Source organism: Stegodyphus dumicola, chromosome 8 (assembly GCF_044657685.1).
Source record: "Stegodyphus dumicola isolate Sdum_Otavi_A_Nest chromosome 8, ASM4465768v1".
Lineage (NCBI taxonomy): Eukaryota > Metazoa > Arthropoda > Arachnida > Araneae > Eresidae > Stegodyphus > Stegodyphus dumicola.
In genome coordinates, this window is record NC_140775.1 from 98,162,126 (window position 1) to 98,176,411 (window position 14,286).

Sequence of the window (14,286 nt, forward strand, 5' to 3'; positions counted from 1 at the left end):
ATATAACGATGGCTAAATACTGCACTACAAAGGCACACATGGATTGCACTGGGTTGAATTTATTAAATCATGGCATTAGGCACGCTAAGGCTAGCTTTCTAAAAGAAAGGATGGCTTTCTGACAGAAACTAACTCCTATTCACCCTACACATGGAAACAACTACAGGAGTGCTCATGCTTGTGAAGGCCTGTTTTCCTGGATTTGAACCCGGTTCAAATTATCATTATTCAGGCATGGAAGGAATGTCTCCAATTCCTTGCATAAAAAGCGACTGAAGAGAAAAGAAAATACTTAGTTGGCTGAATTCTAAGTCGGATATCATAAACCATATTTTACTTTAGGCACTGCTGAATAAACTATTAGATTTTTTTCGGATCGATGAATATAAAATATCAGTTATGCCCTTTCCGGAAAATGAACCACGGAGCTTCGAGTTACTAACGGAAGTAATAACTGTGACAGAACAAAAGCACACCATAGAACTACTTTTGATTCCTTATTATATAATGAACGTAATGTTATCCAATAAGCAAATTTGAATACGAAACACATTCAGTATCTATGCGCATATTTCTGTTCCCTTTTAGAATACTTTCCTTCCAGATTTTCTCAGTATGATTTAGAAATTTCTTATTTTTTGTAATAATATAAAAATATAAGAACGATCAGAAAAGTATATTGTGAAAGTAAAAAAATGAATAACTTGTATTTTTGAAATAGTGCATTAAAAGGCATATACGAGCAGAAAACAATCCAATGTACATATGCACTTTTTTATGCGCCAGTGTGCAATCCAATGTGCACTTTTTTATGTGCCGTCTTATTCCTGTAAAACTTCTCATTCGAAATGACTTACGCCGGGTAACTTTTACGTGTCGATTTCCAAGAAATAAAATCAACAGAAAAAAATGTGATGAAGACACCACATGACTTCTTTGTAAGGCCTATTAAATTACACGCATGTTTTGCTACACTTCACTTAAAAGTATTTCTCGAACTATTCTAACTTAATTTACAAATTCCTAAAGGTAAGTGGAAAACGACATAAAAAACTGCAAATTTTGAAATTAAATATCCCGTTCCTTTTTTTTTTTTTTTTTTACTCTAAAGGGGCTTTGTCCCTGAAAGACTATTGTTTTCGTTTTGCGATTTTGCGTCGGAACCCTATAAAGGACGTATTACTTTTCAAATCATTGCCACCAAAAACTATCGCCCTGTACTATATTTGAAGAAATTAAATAATGAAGAATCTGCATAAATGTATGCATGTTTCTCACATTGTGATAAAACAACGGTACCTAGAACCATCCGATTTTGAGTGATGTAATCTTCCATCGAATATTGGCATCTGGGAGCCTTAACTTGGAATTTGTTTTATTATCTACTTCATATTTTGTAAAACTTTAATGAATTTTTAATTAACAAACTCAACGCTTTAAAAGCGAACAATGGCAACACTTTACGGGTGGGGGCTTTTTTATCTCCAGCGCTCGGAACTGTGTATCGGAAATCCTAAAGATCTGATGCTCATTTAAAAATTATTTGGGACATTGCTGTTGAACTGAATTTTATGGTTTAAGTGCGAAGAACATGATATTTAATAAATAAAGGAAACACATAAAACGTTTAAAAAAAAAAAAAACCGCCCCTTTGGACGTAATTTAAAATCTAAAGCTTTCAGATTTTTTTTTTTTTTTTTTTTTTTTTTTTGGTCGTACGGGAGTCAAGCTTCCTTTACTTTTACTTTTTTATAATGAGTGAGATGGGGTGTTCTTTGCTTACATCCAGAAGCTCGCTTGACAGGGTTCTTATAGTATTTCGACACATGACAGTTCCATACAAATCGAAAAAGGGACACTTTCACATGAAAGAAACATTCATAGTGTGATGGATAATAGCAATTTGTATAGTTTAGTGACATTTAAGCAAAAATCACATCTTGGTTAGTTTTCGATAACTAACAACAGCGATTTTGATTATGAATTTGTTTTATAAAATTCTAAGCTGTTGAACTACAAAAATATAGATTTTAAGAAAAATGTTATGCTTAAAGAATGAAAAATACCTTACGGTACATTTAAAATTGTATGCGTCTTTCGATACCCTTGATAGAGTATTCGCTACTTTTATTTTATTTTCCAAACGCCAAAATGTTTTAAATAAAACAATTTTTTTTCACATCCATATATTATTGTTGCATATTATTGCAAAAAGCATGTATTTGCCTTTGACAAAATACATAAATAGTCATTAAATTATTTATAAATGTATTTGAAATGAAGAATTTATTTATTCACTTATAAACAACTGTGAAAGTACTGTGAAGAAATCTAATTATTAAATGCATCTGATTTATAATGATTATAAATGTTATCTAAATATATAATAACCTTGATGTTGAATTGTAAACACAAATTGAAATATTGTTGACAAATACGTTATAAAACTATTTAAGCAAAAATTGTTCGTATTGGAAAGCAATCTGTTAAAAGGTATTGTAAAGCAAATGCTATGAGATGCGTACTTAAGAACGTAATAAAGAGTTTTGGAATATGTATTGTTGAAATGAAGGTTAAAAAAAATCTGATAAGTATAATTAAAAGAATTATTCCGCTTACATTTTATAATAACTCAGTTACAAGTTTTAAATAATACTTAAAAAAAAAAACTTATTTTATTCCCTTTCAGAAATGTTCAGAGAAAGTCAAGTACTATTTAAAGTATTTCGCTAATTCCTAATAATTCTCTAATTTAAAATGAACCGAATAGGGCATTAATTACAAATTGACTTACATTTTTCGAAAAGATGCCTCAGAAGCCAAAAAATCATGTCATATTTCAGAAAGTATTTTAGGAAGAAGCTCTATAAATAGAAAAGAAATAATGCGTAATTTTAATATTAATAATACAATAAACTTTGTTCTTAATTTTTGTACCTTAACCGAATAAAATCGAATTACCTTAATTTTTTTCTAATGTAATTAACGAAAACTTGTGAAAATATTTCATTCAAATTAAACCATTCTGAGAAAACTGTCCTGTGAAAAGTATGGTATTTAATTCCGTTAAGAATGAAATGTTGTTTAAAAATATGTTATTTTCACATACTTACGACTCTGAAGTGTTGTAGAAAAAGAAAATATATACATTTATATGTATATTTACGACGTAATTACAAAATATTTACATCCGAACGCGTCAAATCCCATTGAACTCAATGGTAAATGACCCAATGTTTTGGTCACCACGTAGGGATCGCCGGTGCTTCAGAGCAGGGTACGGGAGAAACTTGTTTAGGGCTACTCCATCTAACTTCCTACCTCCATGATATATATATATGTATATATAAAGGAATATAAAAAATAGGCTAAAAATTAAAATTACAAATTAGCTGCAGGACTGAAGTAGAATAAACTTAAAGCATCTAAATTAATTCGTAAATTGGAATAAAAGCAAGGCAATTTCTTTGTAATATAATAACTGCAAACGCGTATAAAAGATTTAACACAATCTCAAAACTAATCTAATTAAAAAAAAAAAAAAGTCATAGTAGAACAATCTCGAAAAATAAAAATTCGAAAGGAAAAATATACAAAAATACGTTTAGTACTGCCTATTGCAATGAAAAAAGGGGGTGCAGAACTAAATGTTATAGCAGTTCCATATAAAAGATTTCAACTATCTACAGTAATCGTTTTTGAGTTATGCGAAATTCAAAAACAGATACATGATTTCAACCTTTAAGGCATATCATTTTTGAGTTATGCGAGATATATACGTACGTACAGACTATTACTAAAAAGTCAAAAAAAAAAAAAAAAAAAGAGTTCTTTATTCTGTACGTGAGTACACATTTTTTTTTAAACGTACGACGCAAAAAAAATGTCCAAATGCATTCGGGAACGGTCAAAATTGATATTTTGGTTGAAATATGATACGCGAATTTTTTTTCGATAGCGATACTTCCTTTACTTCATACAAGAAAAGGCACGAGATTATTGCTAGTAAATAAGGTATAATCTTCTAAAATGTTTCACTGCTTTTTGTTTTTATAATAATTTAATAAGCACAGCAAAATTAGCTACTGGAATAAAACTGGGAAGATAAATTTGCTAAAAATTTAAAAATTATTTTACTTTACTTAGGCATTTGCACCATTTCTATACTATCGTCAGAAAGAGCTCCGGAATATGTGTTAGATTAAAAATACAGTGGCAGAGAATAAGAGAAAACATTTCACACTTACAGTTCTCGCAATAGCAAATTGATGAATTGCAACTGCAAATTTATCATGGTGACTTTAATTGTGAAGCATAAGGTAGGCTGGCTGAATTTTTCTTTTTAAACATAAAATACAACTGAAAACATTGTTTTCCGCCCATTGTGAAACCACATAAACTATTTTAGGCAGAAAATTCTTACGCAAAACTTCGTTCATATATAACTTGATATCCCATTCAACTTTCTCGTAATTAAAGTTATCAGAAAATTAGACTTAAGTAAAGAGCTCAGTTGACAGAAGTGAGAAATGATTTACACGCTAGAAAATTTACGTCTTAAACCTAGCTTATAGCTATGTCACAACGAATTTTGATTTATTGAAGGTATAATTACATTCGTGGGCTTAATTAGCCCTAGTATGCATGGCACAGAACTTCTCATTTGCATTTTTACATACCATCGCGACAGCAAAAGTTTTTATTTATGTTAATTATCAGAAAAACAAGGTTCGGGTAACACAATATTTTTTTATGCTATTTAAATTATGAGACTGGATTTGTTCAATATTTTCAGAATTCGCAATGTAGTAGTTTCGCGACACTGAAAATGCGTGATGCTGTATAAAGGTCCAATGCATAAACGTTAGATTAGAAGACAGATTCAGCCGATGCATGAATCTATGTCGTTATGTAAGTTTTAAGCTATTTTTCCCGCCTCCTTATCTTGCCTTCGTGGTGTGGTGGTCTGCACTCTGGGCGCGTATTCCAGAGGTCTGAGGCTCGATTCCCGGCGAAGGCATTGCTCATTTTTCACGTCTCCTGCTTCCAAAATACCTAATGTCTCTACAGTGGCGCCCGAGCTAAAAAGGGTGGTGGATGATGATTTTCCACACCCAGAATTTGGCGACTGGGTCCCCCTAAAAAAAACAGTCGCAATTTAAAAAGGGGGAGTACATAAGGTATTTCTCCTGCCTTCGTGGTGTGGTGGTCTGCACTCTGGGCGCGTATTCCAGAGGTCTGAGGCTCGATTCCCGGCGAAGGCATTGCTCATTTTTTCACGTTCTCCTGCTTCCAAAATACCTAATGTCTCTACAAAGAGTCCTTCCTAATGTCCTTCCTGTAATGTTGAAATTCAGAGCCTCAACACACAGTTAGTTTCATTTTAAGGAGTTGTACACCTCAATCTTCGCGTTTTGGAGTTATTAATCCTTATTAAGACAAACACCTGCGGTTTGAAACATTTTTGATCTTCTGTAGAAGAGGTCACCTTAGAAAAGTTACAGGCAATACCAATGTTTATTCACATTCTCAAAGATATTGGTAACTTATAAAGGTGGTCGCCACGAGAAGTTTCATTGCATTACTTATATGATAAGAAACGGCGGCATTTCTTTCGTGTGTTCATAGGGTTCGATCCGAATTTCCCTTTTCAAATCTGCAAAGTCATGAAATTCAATCTTTAAATCTAAGTTCGGATATAGCTAGACAATTCAATTCCAGTTTCAAATCTAGCCAAAAATAATTATTCGATCTTAAGTTCGAGTGCGGACAGAATCAAGACTTATTATCCTGTGGTGCCTCTTTGCAACCACTCGGCTAGTTATAAAAAAGAAACTTATATTCTAGCTTGAAAATGAAGATCGAAGTAAAATAGCAAATGATAATAATGACTGATCGTCTGGGGGTCTTCTAGCCACCATCACCCCGCCAGACTTCAGAAGTGATGGGGAGAATGTGAGGAATTAAAGCTTTTTTTTTTTTTTTTTCTCTTTCTACGTGCTCTTTCATATGTGCAGATTCTCAATTCCTTGCAAAGCACAGCATAATAGTTTCCCTTCAAGTTTTTTTTTTTTTTTCCCTCTAATGCTAAATTTATTCCGTAAGTTTCATACCGATATCATAATTAAAATATAAGTGAGAAATGTTTCTACGAATTACATATTTCATAATTAAACGGAGTTAATTGACTTGGAATTTTAAATGCGGTTTCTTGTATTTTTACTGCTGTAAACTATTTAAATTCATATAGCGAAAATGACAATTGATGAAATGTTTAATTTTCTTTATCTTTTGCTATCCCCCGGGGTCGACGCAGAGTGCTCTGTGCAGTACAGGCTAGGATCTGTACATAGGCAGTCTCGGCCACTGGGGTATATAATTCACGAACTTGGCGGTTCCCGTGGTGCATGGGGTGGACCATCTTCACTCGTCATGGGCCGGGAGGTGTAAGTCCTCGTCCACCAGGGTATTGGTAGCCAAATAGCACATAGGCCAATGAGCGTGCAGTCACTGCTTTTCTTGGTATTCCATGTAAAGCCTAAGGAGAGGGGCGGCCCGAACAGTGCTGACGGGTTGCCACAAAAAACGGCCAGTCATCGCTCCAAGTTCTCAAAACCCACCCCATCGTGGTCTTTAACCACTGGGACGGTGGTCTTAGCTGGCTAGTTCAGCGGTGGGTATTAAGAGGGAGCCTAAAAATTGTTGGTGTCTCAGGGAATGTGGGACCCTGGGCCCAGAAGGAGTGTCAGTCGTCATCTTCAGGGTGACACAGACTGATACAAAAATGTGATTTAGTTCGCGGGTAGGGTACAAAGATTAGTCAGTTAGTTATGCTACTTTTTAGTTAGTTATGCTACTTTTGCTACGAATTATATATATTTTACTTAGCTATTTGAAAATGTTGCTTTGGACTTGTTCGTTAAGCTTCTGAAAGTCTTTTGCAGTTACAGATATTTCCAATTACAGGGGCGTTTTAAATGAAAATATTCATGTTTTGACAATATCAAATTAAAAAAAAAAAAAAAAAATATTGGACAAATAACGAAATCTAACTTTCACCGCAGTCTCCCAGTCCCTATACTTACATTAGGAATAGTTTTTAAAATTATAAGAAGTTTGACTTCCATACCACAAAAATTCACCGGAATATTTAATTTCAAAATTTGCAATTTTTGATGTCATTTTCAAATAGCCTTGACGGATCGGTTAATTAAGGTAAAATAATTATAAGAATAAGTTTAAACGAAGTGCTGCAAAATAAATGGGTGTAATTTAATAGGCGTACGAAGAAGTCATGTAGTATCCACATCAGATTTTTTTCTTATTGAAATAGTTCATTTGGTATAATATGTCCAGAGATCTCGAATAGATTAATGACATAATCAAGGTACATCTCCGGGTTTTCTTAACTTCTCTGGCTCCAGACTTGATCAGATTACTATTACAGTAATAGAAAGTTCTCAGAAACAGTAACCATCGTTTTATAAAATGAAGTCGTTTATCATGCTTAGCGCAACATTCCGAACCTCTCTTTTCTTCCTGAAAATACAGTTGCCATTCATCCCGGTAAGATTGGCAGCTATGGGGAGAACTTCTTAGTCGCAATTGCAACGCATTTTCTCAGGTTTTTTTGCAACCTTTAACCTTCCATAACTAACGGACAGCACCCGTTACAGGTGGGGGAAAGGGGAGACATAACCAGGAAAAGAAAGCTTCGAACGCGGAAGGCATTCTAGGGGAAAGTGAGTTGGCTCCCCCTGACCTTGAAAGGGAAGGCGGACCCCTCTCTTCTGAGCATGGAGGTAATACTTCTAAGTAGAAGAATACGCTAAAAAAAATAGGAACTTCTGTGACGTTGAACAAAAGAGTTTACTGATCCACTTCCCGTATTTCCGTATTTTTTTTTTTTTTTTTTTTAACAGAAAGTAAAAGTTAAGAGAATTTTCTTTCTTGACCTAGTTTTCCCTTTCTGTGGGTTAGTGGGACAATTTTAGATTTTCAAGGCTATGAGAAAGTTTCGAGAGATTGGATTTTTTTTTTTTTTTTTAGCAAGTATTAAATTTTGCATGAAGGTGAGGTGGGTCAGATTTTTTTTTTTTTTTAATACATCGTTACTAAGTTTGAAACGTGCGGGTAAAACCTGAGTGAGCTTACCTCCTTTACATTAATTACATGCTGAAAACTTCAGAGCGCTTAAAAACTTTCTAATATTCATTACCTGTCTAGTTTCCATTTGTTTATTTCCAAGATGCCAACTGGAATTCGTTTACCACTTCCGTTCCATATACAGTAAAAGCCCGTTTAACCGGAAAACTGAATCGAACAGAGTAAAGGAAGCGGGTTCCTGACCCATCGCTAACAACCACTTATCCGACAAGACACTAGTCTAACAAGACATGCCGACAGCACGTTTACTCTGCATGTCCATTTAGCGGTTACCCTTTTAACTGATATGCCATTTAGTGGCCATGAGAAACCGTTTTAATAAAAAGTGCCTATACTTAGCTGACCGACAGTCAGATACCTCATTTTTCTTCCTTAAACCTCCTCATTGTGTAACCTGGACACAACTTTTAGTCGGATAAATAGGGCAATTTTAGTAGTAGTTTCGAATATGATTGTTTAAATGTACGTTTTGTTCGCTAACAGCTGCTGACTCAGCATCTTGTAGATGAAGTGTTAAAAAAGCAGAATCGAATCAATGAATTTAAAAACCATCAATTCAGTAATCATTTTCCAATATTTTAGAATCCAAATGACTCCTTTCCATTTAACCATTCATTCAATATTATTATTGTCTTCCACCACTTTGGAGTGTATATTACTTCGGAGCCATATTGCTTGGTACCATTTTACAATCTCATTTCACCTTAATCAATGATTCAGTGTCATTACCAACATATTTTTCGAGTCCATATGTTGCTCATTGTCTTAAAAAATAAATAAATATATTTTTTTTTTAAATGAAAAAAAAAATCTCAAAGCTTTCATATTTTACATTACGCCCAAAGGGGCGTTTTTTAAAGTCTTGTGTGTTACCTTTATTTGTTAAATATCATGTTCTTCCCAATTAAACCGTAAAATTCAATTCAATAGCAATATCGAAAAATAATTTTAAAATGAGCATATCTACAAAATTCCCGGTATACAGTCTCGCGAGCTGTAAATAATTTTTTTTTTTTAGTCCAAAGGGGCTTTGTCCCTGAAGGACTATTGTTTTCGTTTTGCGATTTTACGTCGGACTCCTATAAACGTCGGTTCACTTTTCAAACTGTTGCCACAAAATGTTAGAGTCCTGCATTATATTTGAAGAAATTAAATAATGAAAAATCTGCATAAATGTTTGTATATTTCTCGTATTGTGATAAAACAACGGTACATAGAGTCATCGAATTTTGAATAACGTAATCCTCCAACGAATATGAGCATGTGGAAGACCAAATTTGAAATTTGAAATTTGTTTTATGATCGATTTCTATTTTTTAAAACTTTGACGAATTTTTCATTAACAAACTCAAGGATTTCAAAGCGAGCAATGGCAACGTTGTGCAGAAAAAATATTTTTATCTCCAGCGCGTGAGTCTCTGTATCGGAAATTCTAAAGATATGCTCGTTTTAAAACTATTTTGCGATATTGCTGTTGCACTGGATCTTATGGTTTAAGTGCGAGGAACATGATATTTAATAAAGAAAGGTAACACACAAAATGTTAAAAAACGCCCCTTTGGACGTAATTTAAAATCTGAAACATTTCAGAATTTTTTTTTTTTTTTTTTTTTTTTTTTTTTAAGTCCAAAGGGGTTTTGTTTCTGAAGGACTTGCTTTCGTTTTGCGATTTTGTTTTAAATCACCATAAATGTCCGTTTCAATTTTCAAATTGTTGCCATCAAAGTCCTGCATATGTTTGAATAAATTAAATTATGAAAAATCTTAAATGTATGTATATTTCTGGCATTGTGACAAAACAACGGTACCTAGAGCCATCGAATTTTGAATGACGTAATCCTCCTACGAATATGGGCATGTGGAAGATAAATTTGAAATTTGGAATTTGTTTTATTATCGATTTCATATTTTGTAAAACTTTAACGAATTTTTGAGTAACAAGCTCAACGATTTGAAAGCGAGAAATGGCAACAATCTACGAAAAAAAAGGGGGGGCTTTTTTATTTCCAGCGCGCGGAACTGTGTATCGGAAATTCTAAAGATAGGCTCCTTAGTAGATAGAAAATGCGGGTTCACCTGCACGCGGTGTGGGGTGTGGGCGTGGCCAATGACGTCACACAGAGGGCGGGACCAAAGGCAACGTCATCACACTAGGAGGCGTGGTCACGAGTGGAGTTGAGGTGTTGGTAGATTGCTGATTGAGTTGTAGACCTCCTGCTTTTCATTTAAAGTTAGTTTTTTTTTTAAATTGGTAACGGGAAATATTTTCTGCATCTTAATTTTGATGAAATGTCGATGCTGCCCTCTCTTGACGAAAAAGTGAATTATATGTTTTAGAAATATATTTTTTAAGTCTGGTGTTAAAATTATTCAATGCGCGACTCTGAAAACAATGTAAAAGAAACAAATAAAAAAAAAAAAAAAGACTTTCCTTTAATGAAACAAGATAATTTTTTTTTTATTACTCAATTTTATTCTGATACTTTTATTCTTTCTAGTTTTCCATGAAACTTTAACTTATTTCTCAGGGTTTCTGTTCATAATAACATATTCATTTACTGTCATATTTTTTTAATACTTAACGTTTCTAATTGTAATATTTTATTTAATTTCCACATACTAGTTTTTTTTTCATACCTTTCATACCATTTCAGCATACCCTGATTTTTAACTTATATATTATATTTCACAAAGTTCCCGCACATGCTGTTTATTTGTTACATTACTTAGTTTTAGATGCAATTTCACACTTTTTTTAACGTTATAATGTTCAATATATTCTGAATTTTAACTTCATTTACTTTTTTTAAACCATTCTAGTATTCTATACACACTTTAACTTAGTGGTTTGAAATTCTATTTCAAAAGAAACGTTTATTTTTCGTGATCTTAGTTCTTTTACTAAATTTTCTACAAAATTTCTAATTTTTTTCACATGTTGAACAATATCTTCCTTACATTATCGAATATTTTTTTTAAAAAACTTAAGTCTATAACTGTTAATTGCTTTTCTTACGTTCATGATTTCCCTTCTGTGTTTATATTTCTTAATTCTTATTTAACTTATTTATTATAATGTTTTTATTTCTGTCTCATCACTCGTAATTCCAACATTTTATCCCTTTTTATTCATTTTAACGATATGGATTGTTTTCATTTACTCCATATTCAAATATTTCCTTACAATTTTTAAAATACTTGTTTTATTCTCCGATCATAATAGATCATCTACAGGTTTTACTCAGAAATTTCCATTCACAACTTTACAGTTTAATACCATTTATATCTAAATGTATTCCTTTCTCATATAGCGTTACGATCTTCAAAGTTTCTAACATCATGTTTAGTTTTAAATCCCTATTACCTTTATGTGTGTTGATAATTTTCATTTCTAATTTTACAGCCACGTTCAGTGTTTCATCCACACGTATCAAAATATTTCTTACATCTTCTGGTATTTAGTCTATGTCATATTTCAGTACTTCAAATGAATTTACACTGCTCACATTATTATTTTTTCATGTTTTAGAGACACTGACTATACTAATTTTACTTTTTTTCCTACACTAATTGCATCTATGTCAGCACTCATGATAAACTAGCAATTGTTTTGCATCACATGCATAAAGAAATTCTTAAAACCAACTTTTTCAATATCGTAGTCAAATTACTGTTTTCCAGATGGGAATTACCAGTAGTCTTTGGTTTTACTCTGTTACATCTTTTTAAATTTTAACATCTAACTTTTAATTCTAATATACATCTTTTGAACAGTTTTTTCTTTTAATGATAGCCTTCCCTTGTTTGTTCAAATTAATTCTTTCATTCACCTTCTTTACTACCTTTCAGTACCTTCATAATTCACTATGCAAACGCAATGTCTTTCACTAACATTCTGTTTAATAATACCACAAGTTTCCTTAATTGACAAAAAGCGAATTATTTCTCATTTCAAAATAGAACTACTATATTTTTGCACAAACATTACCTTCATCCATTCAAGACGCCCTTTAACCATGTAACTGACGTAGCGATAGGAAAGGAGACTCTTATCATATGCTCTTTCGACATTTGAAGTTTCTAGAACTTCTTTGGCAAGTATATCAGTACCATCAGAAAATATACTTGACATTTTTACTCAGTTTAAAGGCAACATACTGTTATAAGAATAGTTTTAGTTAAATTTATAACACAAATAAACACATTTTGTGCTAAATAGGCATAAACATTTAGATTCAGAATATTTCTTTTTAATCCGATGTAAGACTTGAATTTCATTCATGATACGGATTGTCTCTTGTTTTTTTTTTTTTTTTTTTTTTTTTTTTTTTTTTGTTTACCTTACACTAATAGAAAATTTTTATTTTACAAGTTCAGCTTTTAACGAAATAGAAATAAAATCTACGATACACCTGGTGTTTTTAAGAAAAGGAACTTTGATATATTTCTGGAAATGTAAATGCTTTTAGAGTTTTTTTCTTTCAATAATGTTGATTTTCATTACTTTACTAATTTCAATAATTCTCTTATTAGCTAATATGAATGAAAGAAGATTGTCAAAAATGTGACACAGTATAATTCTTACGAACATACGTACCTTTACCAGCATACAGATATTACCGATTGGAATGAAGAAAGATACAGATATTTTACTCCAATCTACATTAAATTAAAAAAATATTTAAACTTTCATACATTCCAAAGAATAAACGAAAACTCAATAGATATTGTCATGTTTGTATATATGAGATAAAAGTTTTATGAATGGTATTTAAAGTAATGCTTAGAACTTCATAAAAGCGAACATTCACTATGTTAATACACATATCATCAGTTATTTACATAATTCAATGTAATATTAATCATTACATGTACTATATGCATATATATTTAAAGTTTAATTGTCTTACAATTGAATAATTAATTATTGAGAGAAAGAGGTTCATATCTTACACTATTTAATTCACATGGAACAAATTTTTCCATCAACCACATTGAACCGCGTTTATTAAATTCGCCAAAGCTCTTTTATTTCTGCATTTTCACACTCACGACACATTTTAAATGTAACTATTGATTACCATTTCAAACACCGATATCATAACTCAGTGTAAAACTACATCATAACTCATTTTTTCCCTACTAACTACAATTTTATATATTCAAGAAGTACATCTAAGACATGATCATTTTCTATGTTCTAGCAAATCGATTCAATTGCGAACATACTATTAAGACTTGCGATTTTAGAAGACTTGCATGTATTAACGATGTCAACGTTTCTTCGTTTTTATAAGATTCACATCAAATCATGTCGCATTCGAATGTGGTGTAAGAGATCACTTTTTCTTTTAAACACTTGTAAACAATGGATGCAATTTATAAGAAGAGAAGTACATGCTGTTTCAAAACATCATCATCAGCATATTTCTGTTTCTTTTAACACCGGCAACATTTAAAAAAAATGTTTCCTGAGATATTCTTCAAATTCTGTTTTACTTGAAAAAATGTCCGAACATTCAATACGATGTAAAGATTCATATTGTTTTAAATTATATTATTCATATTGTATTACATATATGCATAAGATAATACATTCTTTCGCGTATGATTATCAGAGTTTTAGAAATTTTCCATTACTCTATCATGATAAGTGGATGATGCTTTTAAGATTCTCCTTATGCATATATGTAATATCGAGGTTCAGAATAACAACATTAGGACACTATAACTCTTTCCCTCTATCCTATCATGATTATTTTTACACATATGACGCCGGAAAGACTGGCTTCACAAACAAGACATGACAAGAATGTATTACGATAAGTGTTGATGAAATCATTTCGTTAATGTATGTTTTAGATAATTTTTGCTATTTAAGAATGCTACGTATTTCTGTATCATTCAGAATTGTCGTTAGATTCAAAAGCGAATATGAGGACTATATGTGATACAGAGTTAAATATGGAATTATACGAAGAATTTTATTCATGAAATGAAGCTGATATTTTGCTAGATGAACTATCAAATTATGATTTTAAAAATATTAGTTTTGAAATTAATGGGACTCAGTATGTTCCACGAAGAAAAGTACTCGGTTTTGGTGACGAAGGACTTAGT

At 32.0% G+C, this 14,286-nt stretch overlaps 1 protein-coding gene across 3 annotated transcripts in view; it reads right to left on the reverse strand.

The window, feature by feature from the left end:
• LOC118193851 (uncharacterized) overlaps positions 1-14,286 on the reverse strand; it is a 333,808-nt gene that overhangs the window by 228,206 nt on the left and 91,316 nt on the right. The window contains exon 1 of one of the 3 annotated variants that reach the window (XR_015042682.1): positions 8,219-8,393. The exons of 1 other annotated variant lie outside the window; for it this stretch is intronic. The gene's annotated coding sequence lies outside the window, so the exon portion shown is untranslated. Of the gene's footprint in view, positions 1-2,794; positions 2,838-8,218; positions 8,394-14,286 lie in introns of those variants that run through there. One more of the 3 variants, XR_015042683.1, reaches the window with a different exon arrangement.